The sequence below is a fragment of the Hordeum vulgare genome, chromosome 3H (assembly GCF_904849725.1).
Source record: "Hordeum vulgare subsp. vulgare chromosome 3H, MorexV3_pseudomolecules_assembly, whole genome shotgun sequence".
In the NCBI taxonomy this organism is placed as follows: Eukaryota; Viridiplantae; Streptophyta; class Magnoliopsida; order Poales; family Poaceae; genus Hordeum; species Hordeum vulgare.
Genome location: NC_058520.1, coordinates 44266992 through 44280654, shown reverse-complemented (window position 1 = coordinate 44280654; position 13663 = coordinate 44266992). Strand labels below are relative to the sequence as shown.

General features: G+C 45.8%; 1 pseudogene; it reads right to left on the bottom strand.

The window, feature by feature from the left end:
• Positions 1-1119: 1119 nt before the first annotated feature.
• On the bottom strand, positions 1120-6937 carry LOC123441459 (annotated as a pseudogene).
• Between the last annotated feature and the right edge of the window lie 6726 nt (positions 6938-13663).

Here is a 13663-nt window from a genome sequence, read left to right as displayed (position 1 = left end):
ACACTTGTGGAAGTTGCTATGGGCCCTCAAGGTAGTGCCCAAGGTCCGTGTTTTCTGGTGGAGGGTTTTGCGGGGCATACTACCAGATGAATCAACCCTCAAATGCAGACATATCAGAGATACAAGTTTGTGCAAATTATGTATGCTTGCTGACAAAAATCTGGAGCATGCGCTCATACATTGCTCTCATGCTCGTACTTTCTGGGTCGAGGCACATGCATTGTTGGATTTTCAACTTCCAACGCTTCACCCCGACTCTTGGCGCAAGGACATCCTTACTGATCCCAGGTTCAGCCCCAAGGATCGGGCCATGATCATCACCATCATGTGGTCTACTTGGAGCTCTCGGAACAGATGGACTCATGATGGGGAGAGCTTCGATCCAGTGCGGTCCATTAAGTATACCAGGGAAGCTCTAGCTTTGCTAGAGATTCCAATAGCTCAAGCCGCGACATTGCCGGGGTATGGATGGCACCCTCCTGAAGGTAACCAGGTTAAAATTAACACTGATGCAGCGGTTGATATCCTGCGCCAACAATGCGCTGCTGGTGGGGTGGCGCGGTCCAGAGGCTCCTTACTAGGTGCATGGGCCAAGCATCATGCTGGTGTGACTGATCCTCTCATTGCCGAAACCCTTGCACTTAGGGAAGGAGTCATATTTGCTAGCCTAAGGGGCTTCCCTGATGTGGTGATGGAAACAGACTGCCAGGAGGTGGTTAATCTCTGGCATGATCGTCGGGACGGATGATCCGTTGTGGCTCCAATTTTATTTGAGATTGAAGAGCTTTCTCTTACCTTTTCCTCTTTTGTAATTCAACATGTATTAAGAGCAGCAAACGGTCCAGCGCATCTATGTGCCAAGTATGCTTGCACTAGAAACGCTACCGAAAGCTGGCTTACTGAAACTCCTAGTTTTCTGGTGAGCAGCCTTTTGGCTGACTGCCCAGCGAACACCTTTCATCAATAAAGCTCTGAAATTTCGACGCAAAAAAAAAATAAAAATCCTTTACCATCCTTTTGCTCATCTTGGTTCAAGCTCTGTGATTGAAACTTCATTTGTTGATGCCATACCTTGTATGCCGGCGACTGGGAAAAAGTAGGGCTCATGCACATGAGAAATTATGGTTTGGATGGAGACCGGAGAGACACAGTGTTACTGCTAAGCATGAAATTTACTGTGGACATCATAGGCCTATCTGCTGGGTTATCTTGGACACAGAGCAGGCCGATGTGAAAAAGCTTCACAACCTGGTTTCCTGGGGCATGACCTCTCATAGACGAGTCTATGATCTCTGCAGTTGTACCCGTGGTCCAGTGTTCCCATACCTGTATCGAAGTAGCTAGCATTCAGTATTTTTACGGAAGTTATTAATAGTTCAATACCATGATAATTAAGGAACTTACCAGACTTAAGAGATTGACAGACTCGTCCAAGTTCGAGGAGCAACTGCTTCGTCTTCCTGTCACAACTTCTAACACCAAAACGCCAAAGCTAAGCACGTCCGATTTTACAGAAAACCGGCCACGCACTGCATATTCTGGGGCCATGTATCCACTACAATTAATTAACAGGAGCATAATGTCATTATAGTTGGCACACCGTATGAATATCATCACACGAATCGGACCATACTTACTACTCCCTTCGTCCGGAATTACTTGTCCTAAAAATACATATAATTGATGTATCTACAATTAAAATAAGTCTAGATACATTTATTTTTTGGACAAATATTTCCGGACGGAGGTAGTATGTCCCAACAACTCGGTTTGTCACCTCCCTTGTTTGATCTGTTCCAAATAGCCTTGCCAAACCGAAGTCTGAAATCTTAGGAGTGTAATCGGAGTCTAACAGAACGTTGCTGGCTTTGAGATCCCTGTGGATTATTCTCAGCTGCGAATCTTCATGAAGATATTGCAATCCTCGAGCAATCCCACTTATTACCTAAGCTATTACCAAAAATAATGGTGTCAATGCTTTTATTGGGCATGTATTCGTAAGCGAGAAGTTTCTCATGCTCTTGCACGCATACGCCAACAAGCCTGACAAGATTCTTATGCTGAAGCTTGGCGACCAAAGCAAGCTCATTCTTGAGCTCTCCTATTCCTTGCGCTGAACTTCTGGAGAGCCTCTTCACCGCTATCTCCCGGCCATCAGGAAGGTTTCCCTGCATTGCAGGAAATGATCACTTGTCGAAGCGGAAAAGAGTATGGTGATGAATTGGTATGTGCTGGTACCTTATAAACTACACCGAATCCTCCTTCTCCAAGCTTATTCGCCTCGGCAAAGTCATCTGTTGCACCACGTAAGGTTGGTAGATCGACGATAAGTGAATCAATGCTTACAATGTCCTCACCATCAGTTAAATCTGTCAAAATGCAGGGAGAACATAGGCACCATATATATGTTTCATCAGGACCGCAAGAAGTTCTCTATTTTGTACTTATAAAATTCAGTTCCAAACTGTTAAGAAGTTCAAGACAACACATAGGGTGGTTGCTCACTTCTTGCTGATCTTGTTCTCTTCTTCCTCGAATAACAGAGACAAATGGTAGTGATAGCTAGAATTGCAACAAATAGAGCCAGCACGATTGCTAGAACAAGTACGGTCTTGTTTCGCAATTTTCCTGTAATAGATACAAGAGTAATTAACGGCTCAAAAATTCAAGATATGTATTCTGAGCAAGATGGCGCTGGTAGCCTAATACTACGTTTGCTGCAATCAATTTTGTGTTGTAATATACGCATATAGACTTTCTACATCGTCTAGTGCGCCTAGTTTCTAGTACCGCCCATTGGAAATATATATAATTGATTGCTTAATTTTCAACAGAAAAGTCAGGGTGAATTGCATAAATCATATATAACCAGGCAAACAAGTAGCAAGCGACAGGGACATGGCTATAGAGTTGTCTATATCATCAAATTCAGAGCATCTACAGCTGGAATAGGGCGGATATGACAAGTAAAAATTCGATTCACACGGACACCTCAAACGTCCGAGTTGATCGGTATCCCTTATATATCCAGCACAAATATATGGCGGATATGATGAGGCATGGACGTGACCAGGCGCGTCCGCCACGTTGGACTAACGGTCGGGTCCCATACGGAATCACCGGAAACCTAACAGTACGACGGGTGTCTCCCCCGATGGGATTGTGAATGCAGCATGGCGCCGCTCCGACTCGCAGCCCGAGGCCAAGGTCCATCTATTTAAGCCAGCTGGTGTTCCTAACCCTAGCCACAACCTCTTTCTCCTCCTCCACGCCACCAGCCTGTGCACGTTTCTCGCTGTCTCCACCTCCCTCTTACCTTGCCGTCCACCATGATCCGACAGAAGAAGACCACCTAGGTTATGCTAACACCAGAGCATCGCTTCCAGATCGCGTAGGAGGTCCGGACGAGACACGCCGCTTGCATCACAGCTGGCTTCCCTCCGGATTTGCCGGAGCCAGAGGCCGAGGAGGGGGGGGGGGAAGAGGAGCAACAGGAGGAGTTGGAGCAGCTACCGGTTCCGATAGAGGATCCTCAGGAGTGAGGAGGACGACGTGGATGAGCTGGAGGAGGAGTTGGCGCCGGCTGGTGGCTACGACATGAAGGCCGCTATGGTGGAGCTCGCAGTCGCATAAGCGATGAAGATGGTGGAACAACAGGTTATCCTGGAGTCCATCTAGGATGAGGCCTATGTCAAGGCCAACCAAGAGTTTATTTGGCGGCGATTGACGCACTTTTCTTCGAACTTGATGTAGAGGCGGAGCAAACAGAGGAACTGCAGGAGCCGGAGTTATGGCTGCCGCCAAGATTTTGGTTACCGGACTGCACTATTTTACCGAGGGGCGCCGGAATTTGCGGATACCGTGAAATACCGTTCAAATACCGACCGAAATATTTTAAACGAATTTTGAATTCAAAATTTCAAGCATGTAATGGATAGCTATTGTACGCTTGTTGAACATGAGTCGTTTCCTGTCACAGTGGTAGCTAGCCTGCTGTTAAGTACTTGTTGTGTCGCAGGTTCAATCCCTGCTTTTTGGCAAAAAAAAAATTTAGATTTGGTCAACTTAATTCTAGAGAACGTAAAAAACATGCGCGAATTAGAACTCGAACGCGCGACCTGACGTCGGGTAGCATTAGGCTTTAACCACCACAGCAAAAGAACTACCATGATTTACATGAGATTGGACCTTACTTAGCTATAGTTTCAGCGTTCAAATTCAAAAATTTCAAAAATTTGATTTTTTTTGCATGGGATGCCAATTTCCGAGGGGTAGCGAGAATCGCGGGTACCGCCCGGTATCCGTTTTTCTCACTCGGTACCCAAAACCGTGGCTGCCGCCCACGTACCCGGAGGCGGACACGAAAATAGTAGACATCTTCAACAAGAATAGACATAATATAGCTTATTCATCTACTTATTACGTGGATCTCCTTGTTTGCATGATTTTTAGTATGAATTTAAAGTTGTAAGAATGAGATATCTATAGCAAAAGGGTCCGTACGTTGCAATGGAAAAAAAAACCACCATCTTCAATGACAATGACCATATTATGTTCATATCTCATCGCATGATTTCAAAACCTTGTTCACAAATGCAAGAAAGTATTTCTTTTTTTAATTTTATTCACAATTCACAAGTTGAAACAACTTGTTAACTCAAAGAATTATTCTGAATTTCAAGAAACATTTTTTAAAAAATAGTATAATATTCCGATCCACCATTACAATTAATTCTTCAAAATTCATTCAGGTATATAATCTGAAAGACTCAGAAGCATTACTGTTGGACTGCATACATTCGATCATTCGTGAACATTTTTACAAATTTGGAAACATTTTCAAAATCAAGAACATTTTTTACTATTTATAAACATTTTTTTTAATTCCAAATAATATTTTATATTACAAACTGTTTTCAAGTATTTTCTTGTCAATTGGCGAATAATTCATTTTTTGAATTATCAAACATTTCTTTAATTGCATTAAAGAAATTGCTAAAAATGATGGATTTTTTTTATTCACGAATGTTTTCTCCAAAATTACGATTTTTTTAATATGCCAACATTTTTATAAAAATCCTGAACAATTTCTGAATTCGCAAACATTTTATGTTTTATCAAATATTTATGTAAATATTTTTTTTTGAATTTCGAAAGTTTTTGTTTTGATTTATTTGATTTATACAAAATAAAAGGAACATATAAATAATAATTAAAACACTAAAAAACAGGCCCCCGACCATGGGTTGGCCCAAGTGGACGTGTTGTTTATTTTTCAGCGAGCAGAGCATAGTATAGCTGGTCCCTATGCTTGGACCGGCCCATGCGAGGATTCCCTGCAAAACGTTTTTTATAACTTATAGATGGCATTGGTGAGTAATATTAGAGAATTTTAATGACGTATCACATAAGCATTAGGTGCTTTATTAGTAGGGATAGATATAGAAAGAATGCGTCCACGTGACTTTGAAGGCCTGGATTTGCTATCCGCGGCTCTTAATTTATTGGTGAGTAATTCGAGTTGGAACTTGTGCTATTCTGTGGGCTATATGAAACCGCAGAAATGCGTCCACGTGACTTTGAAGCCATGGATTTGCTATCCGCGGCTCTTAATTTATTGGCGAGTAATTCGAGTTAGAACTTGTGCTATTCTGTGGGTTATATGGAACTGCAGAAATGATCTAGTTTTTAACAGAATGAATTATATTAACTTTTTGCAGGTTATCTTCAGGGCTACCACCTTGATTCACATGTGGTCCTTACTCACTCGTGTGGAAACCAGGGAGCCTTTGGTTACTGGGTGTGTCCGATGAGAGATGGTAGCTCAGGTTATTTTCAACCGATATGGATGGCGGCATGCTAATAGGATTGGACCATAGTACTGTTTGCTGATGGATTTAGTTGGTATTGGTGTTATGTTCGCCGTGTAACTCTTTTTCTTGTTTTTTTCTTTGATTTCTGGGACTACTTTGTATTTCATTCAAACTGCTTCATTCTTAATAAAATGACTGCATGCATCATTCGATGCAGAGGCCGGGACGATGCCTCCTTTTCAAAAAAATCCGCGGCTCTAGATGCTCTTAACAAGACATGGGAGTGGGACTCACCTCGTTGGGCGAGGGTTGCAGGCTCACGCACTGGCGCTGGCGCAGCCAGCCGCACCATCACCGGGCCGCCGAGGAAGGTGTATATCTCGTATCTGTAGCTGCACCTGACCAAGAATCTTCGCCCCGATGCGGTCCGCGAACCGCGGCATTCTCGTGATGATGCCGGCGAGGCAATCGTGACATTGCGCAGGCGTGAGGTCCGGCGTGCACTGCGCCCAGCTGTAGACCCTGGGGAACTCGCTGTCGACGTCGAGGTCGGCCTCCCCGGACGCGTACCGCCGCGTGGAATTATACGCCGCGTAGCTAGTCGGCAGTGGCGTCCACGAGCGCAGCCACCTGGCGGTGGAACCGGCCGGGGTCCGACTTGACGTGGTCGGCGCTAATTTGCACCCTGGCCCTGAAGTTGTCGACGGAGGAGAGGAGAGGAAGGGGACGTTGGAGTAGTAGAGGATGCATGGCTCGTGCTCGTAGTAGAGCGCGGCGTCCTTGGCGTAGGCGCACAAGTTCTGCGCGTCGTGGAAGGCCGCGGCGAGGCAGCCGGAGCAGGCCGTGGCGTTGGCGTCGCCGCGGGAGAGCGCGAGCGCCGAGACCTGGTCCGGGACGGCGCCGACAACGGCGGTCGCGAAGAGGTCCGGGGAGGAGGACGCGTTCTTTGGCAGCGCGCCGGCGAGGAGGCCGAGGTTAGCCTGGTACGTGCTGTTGGCCGGGAAGCTGCCCGTCGAGCCGCACACCTACAACGGGTACGCGACGGCGCACGGCGCGAGCAGCACGGCAGAGAGAGCGAGGGTTGCAAGGACGACGATGTGGCGGTGAGATCCAGCATCCTCCATTTTTGGTGTGAGTGGCAAACTCCTCCATCGCTTTTAAGGAGACAGGAGGGAGACCGACTTGACCGCCAGTGGACATGGCAGTGCGAACTGTCAACCTAACCAGATCATCAACTTGTCAATTTGCTATATACTAAATTCAACCATCCCCGCACCGGCGAAAGGGAAGGGATTCCGGTAGCTTCCAGTGGACAGCTGATTCTTGACAGGAACTGAAGAAGCTAAATGGTCAATTGCACCGGAGATTCATCGACGTGCACCGCGTGTTCATTTCTGTCCACAGAGCAAAATAGAGCACGCGAACTTGCAATTCGGGTTTGAGTGACCCTGCTCGCCCGTCTCTTCAACACCGTGTCCTTAGACGGGACTCGCTGCACGCCAGCAGGAGTGACGCACGGACGGGCTGCCTGCCGGCAGTGACGGCCGGCGTGGACGGAGGCGCCCAAGTACTCCCCGGCAGCGCCACCGGAGCTGCCCGCGGTTGCCGACGGCCGCGGGAGGAACGCCGTCTCGTGGTCCGGGGCCGCCGGGCGCGGCCGATGCATCCCTGCCTGGACAGCCGCCGTGTCGCCCTGGGACCAGCGACGAATCTAGCACGAAATTAAAGGATAGGCATAAAACATCAAGTTTCTAAGTCTAACTAGCAACTGTGTTGCAAACTTGCAATTTATAAGTTAAACACTTTAGTATAACTAGCAAAAGGGTCCGTGTATTGCAACAGGAGAAAACAATATCGTAAGTTCTTAATTTACAAAATGATGGTTTATAATCTGAGTAAAATAACATTATACTCAGATTTTACATATTTTTCTAAACAAATTTCATATATAAAATTTTAAATTTAGAATTACGGTTTAGAAGATATGGGTATTTAAAAAAATATTTGATATGTACTGCGGGTTTAATGTCAGAAACGTCAAACAGTTTTTTATAAAATAGTATGACAGATTAAGAATACCTATTTCCTTTATTAGTAGGTATAGATTGTCACGTAATATGTTTAGGGAAACGTTTTGGCACGGCGCGCCGGCCGAACGCTTCGGCCGGTCCCGTGCGCGTCGTGCGATCCTGCGCGGTTGACCCTTCCTTCTTTTTGTGTTGTGAGGCGTCATTTTTTGTTGTAATTATTATTATTTTTTTGCTACTACCGACATGATTTTTGCTGCAAACGTTGGTGGTTGTTGCTAAATTTTGTCCACTAAAAAAGCTGCATCCAAGTTTAGTTGCAACCCGAGTTTGTCGGAATTTTTTGCTACAACCGTATTAATTTTTTCTATGACCGATATAATTTTTTGCTGCAACCGTTCATTAAAAAAGTTGCATACACGTTTGTCGGAGTTGCAACCCAAGTTTACCGGATTGTTTTGCTACAACCTTTTTTTTTATTTTGCTATCACGTATCATCAGCTTCGTTTTTTTGTTACGACCACGTTGATATTTTTTTTGCAACCATGGACAAAAAATGCTGCATCGTGGACGAAATTGTTGCATCGAGAGAATAATGCTGCATGAAGATCTAACGATGCGGCCCACGTACAGCTGGTGGATCGGACGACCGACGCGCCGGCGCAGAGCACTGCCCATATGTTTAGCTAAAATATTTTTTTAAAGGGAAGGCTTAATCCTATTGAAACACTTTAAAGCAAGTACAATAAGGTAAAGTCAGCAGGCTGTAAGGATTAAAATGCTATATTTTTGCTGAGTTGGATGAGAGAGAAGAGGAGAGAGAAGGAAAGCGGGCTCTTCGTGAAGAGCGAGCTCTTGCACGTGCTCCTAGGTGCTTTGTGAGAATGAAAGGTGGGCCATATGCCCATATATGATAAAAATAATACTCTTTTATAGCTAACTATTGTACAAGCTAGCTATAAAATGGGCTATAAGACTGCTTATAGCGAGCAGTTGGCTATACTATTAACCATGCTCTCAGTGGAATCGCCACTGCCTTGGACCACGTCAGGACAGCCACCGTGTCCTGGCCGTCAGGAGTTCCTGCCGCATAACGGGTTGTACATTGACCGTTCCTGTCCACCGGTGATGTAAGAGCATCTACACCGACCCCTCAAATCCTCATCACATATCTGAACAACCCGCTCAATTAGTGCCAGGTCATAAAAATTCGATCTAAAAGGGCCTCTTAAACTGGCCTTAAACGTCCGGATTGACCGACACCGTCCATTTTCATCCCAAATATGGATCAGATATGGGAGAGTCCGAACACACCTCCCACATCTGTCTGACGGCTTCGCTCCATGCAGACTCGTCGGAAAACCCAACGGTTCGATGGACGTCTCGACCGTCAGTGCGGTGTGAACGTCGCGTGTCGTCACTCCGTCTCCCCGCCTAAGGTGGGGGCAGATTATTTAAGCCGGCCCATGCCCCCATCCCTAGCTCATCTGCCTCCTCTTGCAGTTCCCTCTCCTTCACGATGGTCCTGCAGCTGATCACCACCTACGCGTAGCTCACTCGTAGGGGCATTTTCAAATCGAGGCGGAGATCCAGGCTCGCCGTGCTGCGCGCATCGCTGCGTGTTTCCTTCCGTACTCGAGGGAGACAGAAGAGGAGGAGAAGGAGGAGCAGCAGCAGCAGCAGCAAGAGGAGGAGCAGTCGGAGGCCATGGAGGAGGACGACCCGGAGGAGGAGGTTCCCGGCTTGAGCATGGCAGAGGCGTAGATGGATTTCGCCGTTGCCCAATCAGAGGAGATCGCGGAGCAGCAAGCCATCCTAGATTCCATTCGGGATGAGGTCGAGGTGGAGGCTAATCGCCGGCTAATCCGGCAGAGGAATGCAGAGGCCGACACCCTCGTCGACAAGCTGGACGCGGAGATTGAGGCGAAGTAGGCCACAACGGAGCAGGCGGAGGCGCCGGAGGGGGCGGAGCTACGGCAGGCGGCCATTTATTTATCGGAGGGCACGGAGAACATCACATCTTCGAGAGGAGTAGATAGGTTCTACGTAGTACGTAGGTTTCATATCTTGCATGTGTTTGTATGGATTTGAAGATCCTAATATGAGATGTCCGATGTAAAATGAATTATTTAAGCCGTGACCGGTCAGTGTCCGCGGATGCGTCCAGACGCGGCCGTGGATGTTTGAGGGGCTGAATTTGAGGGGTCCACCCATAGATGCCCTAAGAGCAACTTCAACCCAACGACTCATTTAGTTCGCATGCGTTCGTTTGTGTCTGCCTAGCCAAAAATGAATACACAACGCCAATCCGTTTATATTTTTTGTTCGTGTAGACCCATTTTCATCTTAGATTTGGATAATATTTGGATCGACGACAGGCATAAAGCAAACGCCTTGTGTGTTCCTTTTTTTGGCTACATGAGTGTGGCACACTTGTCACACACCCACCCTTCCCACCTCTATCTCCTCCTCTTTAGCATACACCCATGTCGGTGTCCCCCGCGCCCTGCCATTGCTGCCCCATGCTCCGAAGCTTTTTGCACCGTCTCTGCTTCGGCTTCTTCACTCTGTGGATATTGAGGAGTAGGAACATGACGCCACCACCACGTGTCGACGAGCACGGCCCACTAGTGCAGAATCAGGCAATAGTCCCGATTTGTAAGGACCTTTAGTGCCGGTTCTGCAACCGGCACTAAAGGCTGGGGACTAAAGCCCCCCCTTTAGTGCTGATTCGTCACGAACCGAGACCAAATGCCCACCACGTGGCACGAGCCCGCACCGTTTAGTGATTTTGGGTTTATGGTTTCTTTTTCCTTTTAATTTTGTTTTTCCCATTTAATTCTTTTTCATTTCAGACATATTTTATGCTACTACATACTGTACACGTTATGCGTATATAAAAATAGAATTTCTCGTAGAACCGATCATATATATATATCATCGAATTTCTCGCACGACCATTCACACATACACACACACACACACAGACATATATATATATATATATATATATATATATATATATATATATATATATATATATATATATATATATACACACACACACACAATTTATCCTATAATTTGCAGATCATTACATGGAGGCATTACATCTTGTAATGATATTCTCCTTCGGGATCTATGATCTGGTCGAGCAAAAATCCCGCTATTTCCTCTTAAATTGCTCGTACGCGATCCGTTGGTAGGAGCTGATCCCGCCTGTCTTGCATATTTCTTAAAAAAGAAGATCAATATGAATATATTAGTTGTGTGTATATATATTAGATCATGATAAAAAGAATTGTGAATAGTGTTCTGGTAAACGTACCCAAAGTTGTCTTTCACTTTTGGACCTTTCGGACGTCATCATGCAAATGTTCTCGCAAACATAGTATGGACATAAATTATTCCACACTTTACGAGAATAGAATTGAATCAGATAATAATTAATCAAGCATGATAATAGTATTGAAACTAGAATTAAGGAGATGGTAGCTAGCTAGTACTACTTAATTAATTACCCTGGGTCGCGCCCATTTTAGTTTTTGTTTCCGTCGGCCTTCAACCTGTTTGATGAACTTTTCCCAAGCCCTGCCCGCCGTCAAAGAAAATGAATAAAGGAGTTATTAATTACTTAATATCAGGAAATGAACTAAAGAGGCCGACATATAGTTCGATAATGATTGAAATTACCTGTCGACCATCCCCCTCACGATTGCGTTGTCTCTATCGTCTTATCGTCTTTAAGTAGTGAGTCCAGTACAAGAACTTTTCCCTCGTCAACTTTAATGATTAGCAAGATCCAGTGAAAACTGCATGCGGACACGTTTGTATAATTAAACGGGCATGTGCATATATAACTCATCAACTACACTTATTAAAATCTAGCAAGCAAAAACAGAATTTGTAGTACAAGACAGTGTCACTCAGCCGAAGTTGTAAGGAAGTAGTATTTCTGGTTGGGTATTTAGTCGCACCAAGAACTCTACCAAGCTTTTCTCTGTGTCTTTTCGTTCCCATTTACGCGTCCATGTCTCTTCATTAATGGTATTTGGGTCGATGAACCCAATGCCATAGCATCCAACGTTTTTCATTTCATACATCTTCATTCTGCATAATACCACAAAAAAGAATATATAATGAAGATAATTACAGGTAATGAACGAGCACTATAGCTAGCTAGAGACTTAAATTACAGAAATAAATCACTTACAGACAATAGCAACTGATGAGAGATTTATCGAGCGCGTCTTGATTGAGTAACTGAAACATTTCTTGATACTCAACCCACAAATCTTTTTTATGGTAGTAATGCTTTGCCTCGACTTTCACCATGAGGGACTCTTGATCGGTAGTCTTTACTAGCTACTCTCAGGTACCATTGATGCAATTCATACATTCTCGTTGATAGAAGCGGGATCTGCTCAGGCTTGACCAAAGGTTGGCCGCGGACATATTTCCATTGTAGTTGCTCCTATGTAAACGTTTGGAACTCCTCGATGCCTAGGAGTTGTTCTATAGTGACACCGACCTCTTTAGCCTGCCTTCTATGATCGTCGGTTATTACCAGCTGCTGATTGGTGGTACTCACATGTGTTTGTAGCGGGGGGGGGGGGGGGGTCGATTGCACTGCTTGTTCTCCCAGCTGAGGAATAGTTTTCCTCTATTTTTTGCCAGCTTCTTGGCTCGAGCGCGAGCTCGACTCCTCATTTTTTATGCTCGATATGACTTTTTCTTGATAGAGCGGTCATAGTCTTAGTAGATATGCTTGATAGCTGTTTGAGCATTATCAATAAAGTGTTTTATGACATGCTCAGGTATGACCTCCTTTGGTTACGGGGGCGGTTTCGTCCAAAATGGGCCTTCACTTGGGTTTGCACTTCGGCTGTGTTTTTATCGGGAGTCAGGTGGTAAGGCAACATGGGAAGAGTCTTGAGGCTTGGACTAGATCTAAATTTCTTGCCTCCTGTTGTAACGGTAGACGACGTAGCTGTGGCGCCTCTCTTCCGTTGTTGCTGAGGCGGCGGAAATGGCTGACGCGGTGCCTGACTTGGAGGAGGATTGGGCTAACGCGGTGCCAGACATGGAGGAGGAGGAGGAGGCTGATGCGGTGTCGTACATGGAGGAGGAGGAGTCGGCTAACGCAGTGCCAGAATTGGAGGAGGAGGAGTGGGCTGACACGGTGGTGGACTTGGATAAGGAGTCGGCTCACGTGGTGTCGGTGGCCTTGGAAAGACGATGCAATCCTTTCTCCATAGAATGATATGATGTATGGCCTCTCCCGGTGTGTGCTCATCGTCACCTCCAGGAATGTAAAACTCTATCCCCAAATATCCAGCCACCACTTCATCAACCCCGACACGAGCATAACTAGCTAGAATCGGATTGCAATGGAAGGTTGCTTCAGGGAGATTTGTATAAGCATAGCCATCCACCACCTTCATGGATATGTTCTTCACTTTCATGTGTAGCTCACAAGTTTTCGTATCTATGATATCATCCACATGGTATCTATCTAGTGCATCATCGCCCCGGGCGGAACCCACACTGCTTATCGGCATGGATGGGATGGTGTTATCGAATGCTGGATCCACTAGCTGTTGCCGCTGCTGAGACCCCCTTTCCTTGCAAAGTGAGTCGATCTGCTGCTGCTGCTGCCGCTTGAAAGCGAGTTCCAACTCGGCATGCTTTGATTCTACAATGCGAAGGAAGTCTGCTTCCTGCTTCCTATGCTCCTCCTCCAGCTTCATCTTGTGCTCCTCCTGCTGCTTATTTCTCGCACTGCTTTTGTAGTCGGCATTTCAGTCCGTAAACCCCTCAAAC